General features: G+C 49.3%; 1 protein-coding gene across 5 annotated transcripts in view; it reads left to right on the top strand.

The window, feature by feature from the left end:
• chrm3b (cholinergic receptor, muscarinic 3b) overlaps positions 1-19548 on the top strand; it is a 1038143-nt gene that overhangs the window by 446165 nt on the left and 572430 nt on the right. For 4 of the 5 annotated variants that reach the window (XM_078557272.1, XM_078557275.1, XM_078557268.1 and 1 more), the window contains one exon: positions 6192-6449. The exons of the other annotated variant lie outside the window; for it this stretch is intronic. The gene's annotated coding sequence lies outside the window, so the exon portion shown is untranslated. The remainder of the gene's footprint in view (positions 1-6191; positions 6450-19548) is intronic. 5 annotated transcript variants of the gene reach the window in all.

The raw sequence follows: 19548 nt of genomic DNA, 5'->3' as shown, positions 1-19548 counted from the left end.
ACCATGGGCCAAATTTTACAGCCCAATCGTGGTGGGGGCGGAGCCAGAAAATATGGCGAGTCATTCAAAACTTTATTGACTGGAAGATCCCGCTGGTGGGAGGGGCCATAAAATTCTGCCATATGTGCACCAATAGGCTATTAATCTTTGATGTCCTCATAGCTACCAGGTCCATAATATAACTTAGGTGGACTTTTCAAAGATGTTCCTTCAGAAAAATACACCAATTCAAAAAGGTCCACTCTGCCACATTTGTAGATAAAATATCCTGGGCCTGTTTTAAGAAGGTCTCCAATTTTTTTCTACTGATTGTGGTGGCTTAATTCATTACTGAAGCGCTTTATCACTGGACAACAGTCACCACCTTTTCAGGGGACATGTACAGGTCCCAATCGCACCAAGTTTTCTTTCACTTTGGAGTTGCAATTCTGATTTGAAATGGCCTGTGTTATGGTCTCTTCTGATCTACCAAATAGTTTTGAGTTGAAAAATCAGGACTTATTCATGTTATCAATGAATGTCTCGAGTCAGTTTTCTAAAATTTCATGGGAAACATCATACCCCCTCCCTCCACTGACCCCCAGGGATTGGAGATTTTCAGCATCAACCAATCCAATTTTTTAAATGGTGAGGCTGGAACCTATCACAGCAATTAGACCAGTTGGAAGCAAGCATTGAAGCTCTTCAGATCACGCAGAGCTCTGATGAAAGGTCACAATCTGAAATATTGGCCTCAATATTACCCAATCCCCCACCTGATGAATAAGAGGTGGTCAAGGGGGAGGTTAAACCCTAGAAAGAGACCTTCACCATGCCTGCCACCATTTTTACAGTGGCAAGTACCAAAATATGTCAATGTCCCACCTGGGAGAAGTGGGAACCTCATTACCATATTTAAATTAGACTTCCACAGTGCAATTGAGAACCTGATTAAATTTAAAAGTTGCTGTGTTTTTCCAGGGCTTGGGAAAGCCGTGCAGACATGAGCTGAGAATTACAGCACTTCTTGTTGCCCAGGAGGGGCAGGACTAGTGTTCCCTGCTCCTGAAAGAAGCCTACCAATCGCATCCTACCTCTAACTCTTACAATAGCTGAAACTCTTCCCCCCCCAAACCATGGCACACCCACACCAGATGGCTGCTCTTTTTCTCCCCTCCCATGATCAGGATCAAGTCCAACCTCCATCCCCCACCCCCCAACTCTAAGCCTCATTCTGTAGCCTGTCACTACCACCCCCCTCAAATCTGGCTGAGAGATTAGAGCCCCATTAGAGTGATGAAACAGATGTGCCCCATGGAAAAATTTGTTTGGTTGACAGCCCTGGCTCTCTGAGCTATTCTGTCAATTGCACAGTACTTACTTACACAAGATAGTGGGTTCAAATGCTTGTAGTTCCTGCCACTGATACTTTAAAGGGTCCGGATCATTGGCACTTTTATTATGCTGTAGTGAAAGGAGTTTTTTTCAAGAAAGTGAAAAGTTATGAATGAATGACTTTTTCTTCAAAGCTTTTTTAACACAACCTACTATCACTATAGGGTTCATAGGTTCTATACAATGTATAGTGGATGAGTGGGCATAGAATTGCCATAGCTTGACATGGAGGGTATGAGGGGCCATGGGGGAGTGGGTGTAAGGGCAGAGGTTGGCATGGTGGGTATGAGGGACCATAGGGGTTGGCGGGGGCAGAGGTTGGCATGGGGGTGTGGGCAAGACCTTTTTAACTTATCCTTCAAAAGATTTCCTCATCCAGACTATGGTTCATGACGTCTCTGAGGTGCTGTGAACCACGAGTCCTTTAAAATCTGGCCCAACTCCATCAAAATTGCAGAAGACCAGGACATGCCTATCCCAGGTATGGAGTCAGCCAGGTTGGGAGTGCAAGGTGCGGGCTTGCGACCTGCAGCAGCCCACCCCCTTTAAAGGCAGTGGTGAAAATTGGAAATCCCGGGAATGGAGCTGGGAATCCCAGAATTGGATCTAAGCCGAAATTTCTACACCTGCACGGAGTCTCCTCCATTCCATGAAAATGCAGGCCATTGTCTCCCTTCATTGGTTTTCCCAGTTACTTTTGACAGGACGTCTGCATCCTCGATCTCGCTGTGTTCTTTGGCTGTTTTCTGCTGCCCCTGCTTTCTGCTTCTCCACCTGACCGTTGATGTCAGGGTGGTTACCTCTTTGTCTCCCTCCACAGGTGCTGCTTAACCTGCTGACTGTTTTATAGAATCATTTACCAATGCAGAAAAGTGTTAATGAGTTCATGTTTGAGAGTATTTTCTTTGACATTACTCACAGCAGCTCTTTAAGGTAAAGAGGATGTGTCCTTGTGAATGCACTAATTAGTTTTGCCTGAACATTATAGTCACTGTAGTTATGGGCCAGGATTTTGTTGAGGTGGTGTGGCAGGAAAGCTGGTGTGGAAGTGGACAACGCTGCCTCAGCCATTTTGGAGGAGCGCCAGCCAGATTTTCTGCCAGTCTTGCATCTAATCAGCTGCCGTTTGGCGTCTGACCCTGTAAGGGCAGACATCCCATCTCCAACAGCTGTCGGCCAATTGGAGTGCCAGGAGCACCTCAGCCCCAACAGTGCCACTGTGAGCAATGGCCAGTTCTGGGATTGCACCCAGCCGTGAGACTCATTAACTGGAACCAGCTCTGACGAAGTGTTGACTCGGAGTGTGATCTTTGTTTTTCTCCCCACAGATGCTGCCAGACCTGCTGACTATTTGCAGAACTTTCTGGGCCAAATATTACAGGGGTTGCAAATGGCTCAATTGCACCCCCACCCCTGGAAACAAAGTCAGCATGGAGCCAACCCACTCCAGGCCGGCTCGCCTGCAGCCACAAAGCACTGCGGGCGGGCTTAACAGGGCCAGTTTGGGACTTCCACTTCTCGCTGGGGAGGAAGTCCCACCCTCTGTCCCGCCCTCATCAGTCCCAGCAGCATCAAAAACACACTAGTGGTTGCTGCCGGGACTGCAAGCAGGAGGAAGACGGACCAATGGATCCCAGAGCCAGATAAGTCCGGGTTTGGGTAAGGAGGGTTTCGGGAGGTCAGAGAGGGGGATAGGAGGTGGGGCAATGGGTTTAAGGCTGCAGGTGGGCAGGAAGAAAGGGGGAGTTCTATCTTGGGATGGGGGGGTGTTGGCATTGGCATTCGCCTCCCACCACCCCTCTGATTGGCAAAGGCCAACCCAGAAGATAGAAACTTCCCTCCTTCCCTGCCCTTTGAAGAATTTAGTCTAAAGATCAGGCTGCACAGCTACCCATACCAACGTTTTATGGCTTGGACAGCATATTATCAGGGTTAATTAGGCTTGGCAACAAGCCTAATTGACCCTTAATTGTTCATTTAAATATAGCAGGCAAGCTGCGAATTTTGGTGCCCACCCCTACCCCCAGTATTATGCGGGTGAGCTCGGGGGTAATTGGGAAGGTGGTAGTTTTGGCACCCACCCTATTTTACATGTGTGTACTCCGCCCCCCCCACCTCCCCAACCACCCCCCCACCACCCCCCCACTGCCGGAAACATGCCCGGTGGTAGAGGTAAAATGCAACCCTCTGTTTTTTATTTGCGATTTCCAGCAGCCACAGTATTTTGCTTTTATTATCAGTTTTACGCCTCGTTTACATTCTGAGGAAGAGTATGAGCTGCCCTCACTCAAGCCAAGTTGCAGCTGCACAAATAATGGCTTTAGACCGGGACCTGCTGAGAACTTGTGCCCTATAAACAGGGGTAAGGTAGAACATCAGATGAGGAAGGCTGACACTGAAATCTTAAAGGTGAATTGTTGTATTTGGTTCTGTTTTCAGGTGGAAGCTCTTCACTTTGCTTTGTATACGCCTTTGGCAATTGTGTCTTTGCTTTTTATTTTGAAGTTCCCTTTAGAAGTCTCCCTCAAAACATTTGCTTATTTGGTAACTTCCCTAATGTTAAAGGGATTGCTGCGAAATGTTTCTTTTTCCATGAAGATTCCCCTTTCTATGTTTTAGTTTATTGGGGGATGAACAGCAGATTTGTAAGGAAGCACAACAGCAGTTCCCGACCCTGTAACGGCTACACAATCACTAGGGTCTATATATAGCCCCAGGAGATCATTCCTCAAAATACCCATTGATTAATATGCCAGGAAGTCCCTGTGCCCTGAGGGAGATTTACACAAATTCCTGGGGCTGATTTTCTCTCAAGGAACCTCTGCGTTGTAGAGATGCTCTCTCTGATAGTGCTGCCAAAGACAACTCATTTTTGTAGACTCTTTGCAGTTCCTCCATATGGTTTCGCCACTGTGGAAGCATTTATATTTTTATGGTAGGATATCTCAGATCATTGCCTGAATGATTAACTGTCAGCACCTGGCACCTTCTCTCCATGCCACGTCAGGTACCATGCTGCATCTCCAGTACTTCACCCTCTTGAATTGCAAAGTATGAGTTGTAAACTCCTCATCTAGAATTTATTAGGTACCTTGGACTGGTGAGTGCGAATGATAGGGTTTGTGACAGATTGGAGCACTTTCGTCTGGCAGTGTCACATTTGAAGGTTCTGTTATTGATTCCCTCTTTCTCTCTCTCTCTCTCTCTCTGCAGAATATTTTTTCTTTCCTTTTGGCTTCTGTGGAGATAAAAGCTCCCTCTTTATTCTATTTGACCCTTCCTGTCAGGCTCATGGAAGCACCTCCTCAGGGTGTGAGCCTTAAAAAAGAGAAACTGTTTCTAACCTTTGACTCAGCACTTAGTATTAAACCTAGGAGCTATCCTTCATCACCTGCAGCATTAGCTGAGTGAGTTCACATGGTGAATTTTGCCTCCTCCTCCTGCCACCTTCTTCTCAGGAATTGTGAATAATCTATTCCTGCATAACAAAAGAATGCATGTGTTTATATTTTTTAAAAATACCTTGCATTTATACAGCATCTTTCATGATCGCAGGACATTGCAAAATGATTCACAGTCATGTACTTTTCAAGCGTAGTTGCTGTTGTAATGTAGGAAACACAGCAGGCAAATTGGGCACAGCAATCTCCCGCAAACAGCAATGTGTTAAAGACCAGGTTATCAATTCTTGTGATGTTGAATGAGGAATAAATATTTGCCAGGACATCGGGAATAATTCTCCTGCTGCTCTTCATTATAGTGCAATGGGATCTTTTACATCCGCCTGAGAGGGTAGACAGACCCTCTCTTTTATATTTCGACTGAAACACAGTGCCTTCAATACTACAGCACTCCCTTTGTACGGCCCTAGAGTCTCTGCCTAGGTTTGGTGGTCACTGGGGCTTAACCCACAACCTTCTGACTCAGAGATAGGAATGCTATCACAAAGCCAAAGATCACTCAGGAGCATTTGACGTAATAATAAAAATTGAGTGTGCGACAAAAATGATGAATTCATAGTCAGCCAGCATTGGCTTTTGTGTGAATTAGAGAACAACAGAGGCAAGAAGAGAAACAGTTTGCAGAGTTCACCTTCTATCATGTGTAATTCATCTGAATATGAAAGTAGTTCTGGGGTTTCGTGTGTGCCTAATCGGTGGCATGGGATGTGTCATAGAACTGTCATTGGATACTTTATATTGTTCCAATCATAGCCGGTCATGGACATCATGCTGCCCTGATTTTATTCTATCATGAAAATTCAAAAGCACCTGGATGTGACAGAAACATGAAGTCAGGGATGTGATTAAACCATGTTATCAGGATGTCAAGCGAAGCAGACAAACTGCCTTCCTGGCAATTTGTTGCGCCTCACCTTATTGCTTATTCCTCTTGTTCATCTTCCTTGCCCATTCTCTCTCTCTGCCTCTCCTATGGGGGAACCTGACAGTCGCATTTGCTGGCAGTCTGTGTGGAAGAGGCGCTAAGGCACTTTACATCAAGCCAGTAAGTCCCTTCAGCTCAGGAACTGATACTGGTCCTGAGAGGCTGACAGCCTCTCACATTCAACCTTTGCCGGACCCGACTTGTCATAGAGGTGACAGGTGGAGCATAAATCCATAGAGAGCAAAGGAAAGGCTGTTACAAGCATTGAGGGATCAGGTCTGCAGAGTTCAGCAAAACCCAGTGTCACAGCTGGACTGTTTCAGCAACCACCTGCGGACGGACATTGGGAACAAGACATTTTACTGTTGAGGAAATGGTCCTGGACAGGATGACGTGACACTGGGATGATTTCTCTTGTTTTTATATTGCAGCTTTTGAATGAATTGCGCACTACAATCTAGAAGCAGGGCTGAGCTGTCTGGGAGGCTACAGTTTCGCACACTATGAAATAACGGTCTTCTAGTGTAACAAAAAGTGGTCTGCTAATGCTGTAACACTGGTGCCCAGTCTTTAATAGGATCAGAGCTGTTTCGTTCAGCCTGAATAATCTGGATCAGACATTGCAGTAAATCACACAGTCCAAGAGGAAAACTGAGAAGGCTGCTGCAGGTGTGAATGGGCCAACCAAGGTAAGCAGATGGTGTTTACATACAACTGTGAATTAAAACAGTAATTTTATTGGGGAGCGAGGTTTCACTTTTGCAGATTTTTTTTTAACGGAATTGACACCGTGCTGACACGCAGAACCACACAGTTGTTATATCCTGCACTTCCTGCAGCTTACAAGCTTTGAAAGGAAGACTGAGAGGAGTCACCAGTAACAGTGGCTGACACAAGTCGAGCTGAAACACAGCAGAAACGAAAAATGTCTAGCATCATAACTTACACAAGCAGACAATTGTCAGAAAACATTTAGTAGAATATCGCGAAAGAGGCCTGAGGGTTAAAGGCAGCGGGTGCGGAGTGAAGGTCGTTTGATAGACAGGAAGCAGAAGGGCCAATTTTAATGTGAAGAGAGGTCTGGGCAGGCAGGCAGGTAGGGTTGGCAGTGCTGGACGGGGGCTGGGGCACAATCCCCATGCAGAGTTCTGCACGAGGTCAATTCCAGCACCACAACTACTACCCTGGCTGAGAATGGATAACTTAATACAGACTGGGGATTGAGCTTTGGATCTTCCTGTATCTGTGTGACTCAACTGCGTGTTGGTTTAGTCGATTTAGCCATCGGGGAAGCAGCTAGCTTTTGATAGATAGACCCATAAATGTCAATGCAAAAGGCCTGGAATACCAAATCAATCATGCTCACTTGTCTCACTGTCTTATCAATACAGCAGAAGAAACTCAGCAACATGCTCCTTTTTGTACACGTCTTTTGCAAATTTAGGTGACAAATTAATATGAAGAACTTTGAGGTGCCTTTTCTCCATCCACCAGAAATAACAGGCTACATAATATAGTAGAGTCAATGTGAGGGCAGCTCCCTTTCTTTTAATTGAATTTTTTTGTGGATCATGAACATTACCTTCATGAAGATAACATAAAAATCACAGGAGCTATTACAAGCAATTAGTCTAACTGTAACAGAATACTCCATCTATAATACCTTTTGGCTTTTCATGTCTACACACACAAACTCCATCACTGATTCCAATGTCTGCATGTAGATGGTTGCAATACTTAAGCTCACATTACCCAAATCAACCTTTGCAGGAAGAATGGAACCTATGAAGGGAGAAAGCTTGCTCGCTCTTTTGGAACCCGACCTTGTAACCTAACACTCATTGCAATGCTGACATTGTCTAGTAGCTACATTCATTGTTACATCACGTGCTTGATTTGAAGCTACTGTACTGCGTTGGACATTGAGGCTTTCAAAGCTGCAGGACCCCCTCCCTTGTCAGCTTCTTTTAGGGGTACTTGAAGGAGTTAAATCAAGTATCTTCCTTGACCTAAAGCATGGGTTGAATACCAATGGCCAGAAATTCATGTGGTCCTCTTTTTCGGCATGGGAGTCATGATTCGTGACCTACCCATGCCAGTTCCAATTCAAAACTTGCAAATTTGGTGCATCCATTTCATCTGTATGACTGTATGCAGGTTCCATGATGTTTCATTGTTCTTCAGACTCTCAGCTGCCAATGTGCTCAGCAGAGGGCTGAGCAGCGCTTTGCACATACCACGTGATGGAGCCAGCTACTCTTTCTAAAGGCAGGCTGTCTCTCCTAAATGGGATCTGCACTGAATAATGTTGGTGGAATTTAAATGATGGAAAATTGAACGCCAGACTAGCGAGGGGGTTCTGACGGATACCGCGCAGGAGGCACTTGTGCTGTTCAGGAGGAGAAATTGCATGGTTACACAAGGAATCAGAAAACCCTGAATGAGTATGCTCAGAAGGGAATCGGAGCAGGTGGTTGGGTGGGCAACTCCCAGATTCTGAACCCAAGGACCTTGCAACAGTGCCACATGAAATGTGGTAGGTAGATAGTCAAGGTCAGTGACTGCAACTTCACATGACATCTCCTCTTGCTTTCCATACCACCAACCCCCAACCTTCTTTCACATCAACTTTCCCCTCTTGATTTTTTGCTTTCAGATGCCCTAGTACTGCCCCCCTGCCCAGCCACTGCAGCTCCAGGATGCGGAGAGAGCCCAGCACTGATGAAGATACCATGTCACTTGATCTGACACAATCGCAGCTCCGAGCTCAGGGGATACCAACAGTGCCCATAACTTAGAGGGTAGTTTAGAGTTGGGGCCTGCACGTGGCATTCACAGGGCATGATAAGCAAAGAATGGCTCATTTGCCAGCTCAATGGAGGCTGTAGAAGAGTTCTGCTCAGATGAGGAGCTCGATGGAGGCAGCATTCAGCAAAGCGCTGATGGGCATGCACATTGAGATGCTGAGTGTACTGTCTCACCTTCCAGACAGTCTCCTGTCATGATCAAGGAGCATGAATAGTCCAGCTCCAAGGCAATAGAGGACATGGTTCCCTCCTCCATAGCTTCTGCTTCATCTCCCTGTTCTGCTGACACTGCAGCACTTATACCCGTTGTAGCTTTCGAATGGGCAGCTCACCAAATCCACTGTCCTCCCTATCAGGATGCAGCAACACTCTCTAGCAGACCCAGGAACTCACTATAATTCCCAGGAACTCACTATAATTCCCAGGAACTCACTACAATTCCCAGGAACTCACTACAATTCCTCCAAAAACAATCTAGAGCACTTCCGGATGACGTTATTAAAAAAGATCTTACCTGCAATTTGGGTGCCTGCATCTTTAAGGAGCACCTGTACAGGTTCCATCTTGCATCTCTGTGCCTGTTGTTTGCAGAATGATGTACACATTCATTGCCAGGATGCGGCATTGATGAGGTATTCTGGAGTCTCATCAGCCGGTTGGGGGTTGTGGTGTCAGGGTGGCGCTGCTTCACAGACTTCCAGCACATTCTGGGCACACCTGTGTGGGCATGGTTTTGAACCTCTTCAAAATGGTCAGAACCAGCTGACCATGGTACAACTTCTGGCCTCAGCCTTCCAAGCTTATTTTAGTGACATGCTGCCATCTACTGGTAAGAGGTGTGAGACAGTGGGCAGGAATTTCCGGCCCCACCTGCCGCTGGGATTGTCCGGTCTCGCCAAAAGTCAATGGCCTTTTGGCTGGGTGGCTGCATCGCCTGTGGCGGGTCCTGCCAGGCGGGGCCAGGAAATCCTGGCCAGCATCCTCAAGTGACTATTTTTCCGGTTTATCTCTATCCCTTTGTGGATATGTTTCAGGCCTTTGCTTGGCACATCTCTCCGATAGCGTGGTTCGGGATTCACCATGGGGGGGATTGTGGATGGGAAATCACATTGCAGTAATTCACAGCACAACAGTTTTGTGCTCCAGATCAGTATGACCCCATGCAGTTCAGATCTAGGAGCCTAACTCCATTGCATTAATCATAAGGAATATATTCCTGGGTTTACTTTAATATGTGTAGTGATGGTCTTTGATAAATCATGTGTTCCTGAGGTTGCTTTCCATTGCTATTGATTTTAACACCTGTACTAAGAGTGACTGTAGGCCATTGATCCCTATTTATAATAATTCCCTACATTATCCTGGTCTCATGCTTCTGGAATACTCTTATATCTAAGTACCCCTCAAGAAGAATGCCTCCTAAATCCTCCTCCGGTCTGCTAGAACATAAGAACTTGAGAAATAGGAGCAGGAGTAGTGCCTCGAACCTGCTCTGCCATTCAATAAAATCATGGCTGATCTGATTTTGGTCTTAGCTTCACTACCCTGCCTGCGCCACCCCCCCTCCAAAATTAACCCATAACTCCTTTGTCAATCAAATTTCTGTCTAACCTGGCCTTGAATATATTCAATGACCCAGCCTCCACTGCTCTCTGGGGAAGAGAATCCTACAGGCTAATGACGCCCCGAGAAAAGGAATTCTTGTTTTGAAACTGTGCTCCCAGTTCTAGATTCCCCCATAAGGGGAAACATCCTCTCGGCATCTATCCTGTTGAGCCCCTCAGGATATTATATATTCCAATAAAATCACCTCTCATTCTTCTAAATTCTAATTAGTATAGATCCAAACTGCTTAATCTTTGATCATAAGACAACCCTTTCATTGCAGGAATCAGCCTAGTGAATCCCTTTGAAATGCTTCCAATGCAAGTATATCCCTCCTTGGCCTAAACTGTACACTGTACACAAGGTGTGGTCTCACCAATGTCCATGTTCCAAGTCCCCCTGAATTTCTACACTAACTAATGATCTTGAGTTCTCTCCCTCCTCCACTTAACATATAATGTAGCTCCTTTCCTGGCTGTGATTTTCCTCCACAATATGTAGACAATTGGTCACAGAAGCATACATAAAGGGATAATCAGGTACATTGTGAAGATAGAATGGTAAGTCAGATTGCTAGTACCATTTTCTATTAGTTTTCCAATTAATATTGCACCGACCAAAATGCCTCCCAGGTTATATATAAAGCAGTTCTTAATTAACATGGAACATGGGACTCTGGAATTTAATTAATTGTGAAAAATTAAAAGTCGATAGTGGAATCTATTCATTACTTTGAGCAGGGTTTCATGCCTGGAAAACTTGTTCAGCTTTACTAAGTGCTTGTGTGTGTGGAGTTCGTTTGTTCCAATTTTTGATACTTTGGTAAAATTCAAGCTCTTCTCAACTGTTCCTTGTAGAGTGGATAAGTTGGAATAACATCAGTGTCAGAGGATGCAAGTCAGCTCAGGAGACTGAGGATGGTGGAGGTCATGCTGGCTATTCTTTTCCCATCCTTTCATCTCCACTAGACAGAGTAATAGAGAGAGAGAGAGACAGATAGAGAGGAAGGAAATCTGCCATCCATATCTGATCTGGCCTACATGTGACTCCAGATCCACAATAGTGTGGTTGACTCTTACTTAACCTCTGAAATGGCCTAGCAAGCAACTGAGTTCAAGGGCAATTAGGGATGGGCAACAAATGCGTGTGTGTGTGAGAGAGAGAGAGAGAAAGAGAGAGAGCTTATGGACGGAATTTTCCATTCTGGAGACTAAGGGCGGAATCGTTTGGTCCCATTGGCGTTGGGCACCATGGCCGGTGAGGGGGAGAATTTGGTTTAAAGCCGGTGTGAAATCATAGCGGGATGACCCAATGATGTCCGCCATGGTGGAACACCAATCCTGCTGGAGGCCGGCGTGAACACGAATTGTATCCCGGCAATGGGATGCAAAGTGAGGCCCGACTGGAGTCGTCTCCCCACACCCGATTTACCGTTGTACCGGCAGGAAAACACGCTGGCCCAGAACACGTCTGGACGGGTGTGTCGTGCAGAAGCCGGGACTTACTGTTCTGACCTTGCTCAGATTGCGGACATCTGAGCAGAAGAAGATGCTGGAGCCCTACATCTACCGAGCCCTGGAGGAACATGTGCATTGCATGCTGGGTGGATCCTCATGGACATGGCTTCGCCACGAAACAGCTCTTGGAAGGTGGGAGGTCTCCATTGATGCTTTGGGCCTGCTTCAGAACATCACGGTCTTGGCCATGGGCTGCTATGGGTCTTTGGCAAAGTGGGGAAGAGGAAGGTCTAGGTGTGAGTGGGAGAGGAAGGTGTACTGGGGGTGAGTTTGGGAGGGGGGCAGTGGACGAAGCTGTCGGGGGGATTAGATTGGGGGGAGGATTTAAGGTGTCGGGGGGTGAGGTTGGGAGGGGGTAGTAGGGTGTCTAGGGGGAGGAGGGAGTACGGGGAGAGGAGGGTGTAACAGGGGAGAATGCTGCAAGTGGGGAGGTAGCGGTAAGGGGGGAGGAAGGTGTAAGGGACAGGGTTCGGAGGGCGGAAGGTGTTGGGTGGGAGAAGGGGGTTTGCAGGGGGGAAGGTGTCCTGGGAGAGATGGGAGAGAAGGGAGTTCAGAGGGGAGAAGGTGTCTGGGGGGGGAGGATGGATTAAGGCTGGAGGAGGGAGTAAGGGAGTAAGGAGGGGGGAATGTCCAGGTGAACAAGGAGAGGGCCTATGGAGTTAATGACTGCCTCCTGGTGTGCAAACTGAGGGTGTCCATGGTAGGAGGGAAGAGTGAGTCTGAGAGCAGGCAGAGGGAGCTGGTAGGGCAGGAGGGTGCGGGTGCATCGGTAACAGTAGAAGGGGCGGTGAGGGTGATTGCTGGGGACTCAGCGACAGACACAGAGCTTGGGGGTGGGAAGGAGGAGGTTGGGGAGGTTAATGTGAATGGGGTTGGGATTTTCAGGAAGGTAGGGTACATACACGTTCACCTGGGTGTCCTGGAATGATAAAGGTTTGGGTTGGTAGGTGACGGTGGGAGGTGGAAAGTGATGCCAGTAGGGTCCACAGTGATGGAGGTAAGGACATGGGTGACTGGGGGAGGAGAAAGCACAGGGAAGTTTATCTCAAACTCTACAGCTACCATTTCATAGAAATCAAAAATGAGAGGAGCCTCGTGTTGGACGGGCACAGGTGCTGCATGGGAGTGCAGTCAGGGGGTGGGCGGAGATGCTGGTCAGCTCAGTTAGACAACTGAATGAGAACCCCAACAGGCAGCATTGAAAATGCTCAGGACAGTGAGATGAGTGTGATGGATGAGGGACCCGCTTGCGTAGTCGAGTGCTAGCCCGAGGCTCTGAAAGGCCCTGCCCCACACACTTCTCCCTCCAGCATCACTCATGGTCTGGCTTTGTGCAACTGGACTGCTAGCAGGGGGTGGGGGAGGGGGGGGGGGGTGGAGGGGTGATGTAGGGGGTAGAAGGAGGCTCATGAAGCCTGTCAATGAAGCTGAAAGATAAAATTACACATTATTCAGTGAAAGTGAATATATTTTCAGATTGTAAAGTGACAAAATGTGTTCACCCGTGCAGAATTTCTTAACTTTTCTAGGCCTACTACTTCTCTTAGGTGCTGCCCTGACATCAGCGGCAGGGGTGGAGACAGCCTGTGCAATGGTTGGCCCTATTGCTTCTAATGACTTCAGCGTGTGTCCTCTGAGAGTCAAGGCCTTGGGAGCCCTGGCTTGCTTTGGCTATCCTCCTCTGGACCAGCTGCTCCCTCTGCAGTGACAGAGGACAAGGCTGAAGGGGTCACAGGCAAAGGGCACTCGGAGGGAGCAGACAGCCTCTGGGATGCCTGAGTGGATGACCCCGGGGTGTCCAGCTGCGGCTCCTCCTGTCTTTGGATGCCCATGGGCCCCTGCCTGACTCGTTGAGGGGAAGGAGCATCTGGACGGATGTTGAGGTGCCCCGTTTCCCTCTTGTGTTGTCATTGCAGGAACTCACTCATAGCTGCCACGGTGGAGTGTAGGCCTGCACGCATTTCCACGTTCTGCTGGACCAGGGTCTCCATGGCATCCGTCATCCTTCCCATGGGGACCTCCATGCGCACACATGTGGGCACCACTTCACCTGACAGCAGGTGGACGCACACCCCCGACTCATGTGCCACTCTGTTGAGGGCTGCCAACAGCTCTGCGTGATGTTCCCATGCCTTCTGCTGACTCTCCACCATGAGTTGGAAGACTGAATCCAGAGGCTTGTCATCTGACTTGGACCTCACAGGTGCCTGATCCCCAGCAGCCCTCCAAGTGCTGGGGAGCTTGGCTGAATCTGCCTCCTGCTGCAGACAGGTGTCCGTGAGGTGACTACGAGATTGTGAACATGAGCCTGCTCTAGAACTAGATCCCACCAAGGTGTGAGTCTCTGCGCTGGTGCAGGGTGTGGGTAAGCGCTGCGATGGGTCTTTCAGGCTGCTTATTTCCAGCTCTTCACTGGAGGAGCTGTCCTCTTGGCTGGATGGAGCTGAGGGACTGGCTGGCTGAGGGTGCCAGTCACTTGGCAGAGCTCCCTGTGAACCCAAGTCAAGATAATTAGCGCATGGCAGCAGAGTCAAAAACGGAAGAGAGAGCACTCACAGTTGCATTGAGAGAGGGATGAAGTGGTGCAGGATCCTCATGTGGGTGTTCCGCCGACCTCACCGTCACCACAGGCACAGTCCATGTCCTCACCAGTCAGCACAATGGCGCGCTCCTCAAAGTGAGTGAGGGGTCTAACGTGGGCCACTTCACCCTCGTTCTGGGACTTTTCCTTGCTGTTGAGAGCCAGCTTTTTTTTTTATACGTTCATGGGATGTGGGCTTCGCTGGCTGGGCCAGCATTTATTGCCCATCCCCAGTTGCCCTTGAGAAGATGGTGGTGAGTTGCCTTCTTGAACCGCTGCAGTCCATATGGTGTAGGTACATCCACAGTGCTGTTAGGGAGGGACTTCCAGGATGTTGACCCAGCGACACTGAAGGAACGGCGATATATTTCCTGCATGAAAACAGATGGAGAGAGTGTGAGTGGGGCGCATGCCACGGCAGATGATAAGGATGTGTGGAATGGTTGTGTGGTGAGCGGAGCCATGGGTGGGATGAGGACACGAGCTCCAGAGGATATGAGCCTGATGGAGATGTGAGGATGTGTGTGTGGGTTAGTCGTGTTGTCCCTGCAGGTGTGAAATCCCTGTGGATGTGTGATGGGTTTTGTGAGTGTCAGAGTGGAGAGTGATGAAGTGGTTCACTTGCACTGCACTGGATGGCTGACCTCCTCTGTGCTCGGGTGGCACTGACCGCCGCTCTCATCGCCTCCCAAGCCGGATTGGTGACCCTGGTGGACCCCCTGCAGCCAAAGCGGGGGTAGGGGACATCGTGGCAGCCTTCCACTGCCTCCAGCAGGTGCCCCAGGCAGGTGTCTTTAAATCTGGAGGCTGCCATCACCTTTGCTTTCAGGGCCATCTGCCGCTTGGAGCAGACATGACGTAGGCTGTGCACCGCTGCACTTTGAATATGGTGCACGGAGTGGGTCATGGTGTGGTGGGCGAATCTGAGCCTGCCTGCCAGCGATCTGGCGTGTTTCTCGTGAACGCATTATTAATGAGGGTAATGAGCGGGTAAAGCATTTCTATTCAGCCTGCTACTGCACTTTGTGCAAACCTGGGACCATTCCACCCTAAGTGCAGTGGCAGGCGGGAAGGTTGGCGTGATCCCCGCTGGGCGTCGGGACGGGTGAACACGTGCAGTCTTCCGCTTTGCAGCTCATTTCAGCAAGGAGCTTGGCAATTTTCGTGATGGGGCAGGCGGGAAGTCACCCATCTCGCCATTATCTCATTGGGTTGAAAGTCCCGGCACCGTTTAAAGGGCACCCAGACAGACATTCACGCATTGCCGGCCAGGAGCTCTGCATTACTCCTTGCAGCCGCAGTTCGTACTGGATAAGCTCACAGGAGTGAGCAAGCACATCCAGGTCATACGAGAGAGCCTCTGGCATTGCCTTTCACTCAGCCCTGGATAAGATCATGACTGGCGATACACCCATGGTCAGGCTAACGCTGTGGAACATGTTCACCAGCCTCTTGACCTTAGCTGCCTCTTGCTGCTCAGGCCCTTGCATCTCATGCCTCTGTGCCAAACAGTGGCAGGTCCTCCTTCTCCTGATCTGGATGAGATCCGTTACCAGGACAGGGCTGCCTGCAGCCTGCATCATCGACATCTCAGTGGATGTGGGAACAAATTGAAGTGATAAATTTAGGGTGCATGTCCTTTACAGGTTTCCCTCCATCTCAAAGTCAGCAAGCAAATGCTAAACACTTCACCTGGCCTCCACCTCACCCCTTCCAGGTAAAGGACATCCTGGAGGACCAGAGAAGGGTGAACCTCCTGTTCATACATGAGACATTGCTCTTTGACCAGGATGATGAGAGCCATGTGCAAGAAGCCTCCAATGGACACTTTTCCGCTTGTCTCCACCACCCTTGAAACTCTATAGAGAGACCATTGCCTTGGCAGCACAGAAGACTAACCGCATGATCCTTGTCAGCCATGACCATTCATTCGGGACGATCGAAGTTTGAGGTCACGAGTTGGCTGTCCTCCTCCAGCTGTGCCCCTTGGAGGCATCCACTCCCACCCCTGCCTCTGGCTGCAGCTGATGACAAATGGCACAGAATGAATGGCAGCTCCACACCTTGTTGAGATCTCGATATTGTGAGACCCATGAGTTGGGAATAAACCCACTGCCATGTAGGCCCCACCATAGAGAGGAGAACACAAGTGAGCATCTTTGACATCCAGTTGCCTCATAATTATTAATGTTCCTTTAGTCGGCCACTTGTGCTGACCTTGAACTCCACTACCTGAAAAGACCCTCCTCCCACTTTGAGGATTCACACGTCCAGAGCAACTGTGTTTGTCAAGAACAGCCTTGAGAAAATGGTACGTTTAACTTTCCAGACACACTCCCTCACCTTCTACCCTCCCCCTGTCAGCCAGCAACTTCCACCCATCATCATAGGCCCACTGAATTTCACCATTCCTCTACCTTCTGTTACCCTTGAACCTCCACCCGTTACTCTGAATCCTATGATGACAATCCACCTCTACATGCTTTTCCCCCACCCAGAGCCGACACCCGTTTCCGTCCCCATGCCCTCTCTGACCCTGCCGCCTGCCATTATCCGAGCTATCTGTCTCCCTCCATGACCCACTCGACGAAACCTTCACCTACTAGATTCTCACCCTGAACCTCCTACCCTACCGCATTCCACTCCACCCTCTGTCTGTGACATGTTCCCTCTTACCACCAGTGCCTTGAGCTCTCCCCACAGAACCCCACCATCGATGCTACTGACTTCGCCCTCTAAGAAAATCCCCCCCTTCCCCAGACACCCCTCCCCCAACTTTCCTCGGACACTCCCCCACCTTCCCTGGACGCTCTCCCCATCCTTCCCCTGTAAGCATGCCTCCCCTGTCCAGCCTTGACATAGCTTGTGATACAGGCCCCCGAAATCTTGCAGCGACTCTCTTATAGATAGGCGAAAGCAGAGTTTACCTGCCTCGAAGTTGTTGATGAAGTGAAGCTCACTAGGTGCACGCCACTTATGTATATTCAACAAACAGACTGTTCTAATAACCCACTGGTAGGGCACTTAATTTGGAGAGGAACATAGGATGGGCAGAATTGTCCCAGATTTGTACTAAGTGCGGTAGCGGGCATGAGAAAAGACATTTTACCCACCGGCCGCAATGGCGGGTTTGCGCGCCATAGTGTCCTCTTCCCGCCTCATAAATTATGCAGTCATGGGAACCATACTGTCTCGCTGGAGGGCAGCCTCCAATTGGCACGCCACACCGTTACCTTGTCGCTTCCTCACGCAGGGCGCCATATTTAAACGGCAGCCGCGCGTATAGTTCTCAATGCTTGCAGCCCAGGACAGCCCCAGTGAAGACATGGTCTGAATAGCCAAGTAGAGTACAGCCCCCTAATTCAGTGATGCATCTCTGGGACACCTTCTGGATGCTGTGGAGGTCCGCCACGATGTCCTTCTGGCCGCAGGAGGCCCATCAGCCTCAGCACTCTGGCTTGGGAGGCGGTGGCAGAGGTGGTCAGTGCTAACGTTGCACACAAGAGGTCGGCCATCCAGTGGAGAAGATGGATGAATGATCTCATCTGTGCCGCCAGGGTAAGGCAACCTTCTCATCAATCTCAACTCACCCATTCACAAGCCCATCGCACATTCATTGGCATTTCACTCACTGCCAGCTCAAGGGACATCACCACTTACTCTTTTACATATACCCTCACATCTCCATCTGGCCTTATCTTCTCTGGAGACTGCCTCCTCATCCTGTCCATGGCTCCACTCAGCACACTGCATGCCTGCCATCCTTCTCATTTGGCCTGGCATGCACCTTGTTCAAACTCTCTCCGTCTGTCTTTATGCAGGACAAGATCACACGCAGTCACTGGAAGAGGTCCCAGACCAGGGGTGGAGTGCCGGACATCAAGGTCCACACTCCGTTCAAGAGTTGAGCATTGGAGCTGACTGAAGATATGGACCATCCCTGTGGTGACGGTGAGATCTGCGGTGAACACCCATGTGAGGATCCTGCACCACATCATCCCTTTTCAACACTACTCTGAGTTCACTGTTCTGTGTTCAATGCGGTTGCAAAGCACTAATAATCTCTACTTTCTGTCCGAGGCACATCTGACACGTCACCCTCAGGCAACTGTGACCCGACCCCAGCACCAGGAGCACCTTGGATGAGGATCCTGAGGGCAGCGCAATTGAAGACCCATCTTGGCTCACCCACACCCTCCATCATTGCAGCAACACACACCTCGGTTGGATCTAGATGCAGAGTAGCCTCAGGATCACAATCTGGTGAGGACAGTACACAATCTGTTCCACAGTAGGTGGAGGCAGGCACATCAGCACTCGGAGGGCTGCTAGAGGCAAGGAATTTGCAGAGTCGAGTCAGATGATGAGCTCAGGACGCAGTTGTTGGAGCTGCAAAGACAATCACGGGAAGATCAGGAAGGGATGTCTGGTGCACTCCTCAGATTGCAAAGGATGATGGAGGAGTCTGTCCACCTTCAGTCTGAGGTGATAGTGCTGGCATGCCGACAAACCGAGGTCAACACTGGCAGGACAGCAGCCGCTATGGAGACCTTGGTTCAGAACATCGGTCCTGCACTGCTGCGCGGGCTGAACTCCATTGCTGATGCCATTGTTGGCCTCCAACATTGTCAAGATGAGAGGGGTGCAGGGCAGTTCGATCTCACTCCAGCTTCTCCTTCTCCTCAAGGTGTCAACCAAGGCCATGGTGAGTAGGACCAGCAGCATGACGCCCTGGGGCTATCCACTCAGGTGACACCGGGAATGTCCGGCTGATCCAAATCACCTCTTCCAGTGGCCACCATAGCTCCAGCTCCACAGACTGAAGAGAGTGCAGCTGGCTCACAGCAGGACACCCAAAGCAGGCCGGGTCCGTCTAGGCCTCGGCCCTCCAGAGGACGCACGCCGAAGTCATCATAGACAGGATATTGCAGTCAACAGGCTGCCTCCACCTCCATTGTGGATGTCGGGGGAGCACCAAAACATTGCTGCAGGGTTAGGAAGGTTAAGAAGATGTAGTACACAGCGTGGGCAAGGGTATTAATCACTTGTACATAGTGTTCACTGTTGTAAATAAATTCCCGAGAATGTCTCCTTGGCAATGGCTCCTTGTTATGATGAGCAGTGTTCGTGACACTCAGATGTGAAACCTTGATTCCTGCACAAGATAAAGGCAGGTGTCTCAGTCCAGGGCCTCTTCCCTGTGCAGCGTGTAACCTTCAGAGAAAAGTGATGGTCTGGCTTCACACTCACTGAACACATTACTGATGCCTGCACCTCG

The sequence above is a fragment of the Cetorhinus maximus genome, chromosome 14, assembly GCF_964194155.1.
Source record: "Cetorhinus maximus chromosome 14, sCetMax3.hap1.1, whole genome shotgun sequence".
NCBI lineage: Eukaryota > Metazoa > Chordata > Chondrichthyes > Lamniformes > Cetorhinidae > Cetorhinus > Cetorhinus maximus.
The sequence above is the reverse complement of the archived record's forward strand: the minus strand, read 5'-3'. Positions and strand labels throughout refer to the sequence as shown.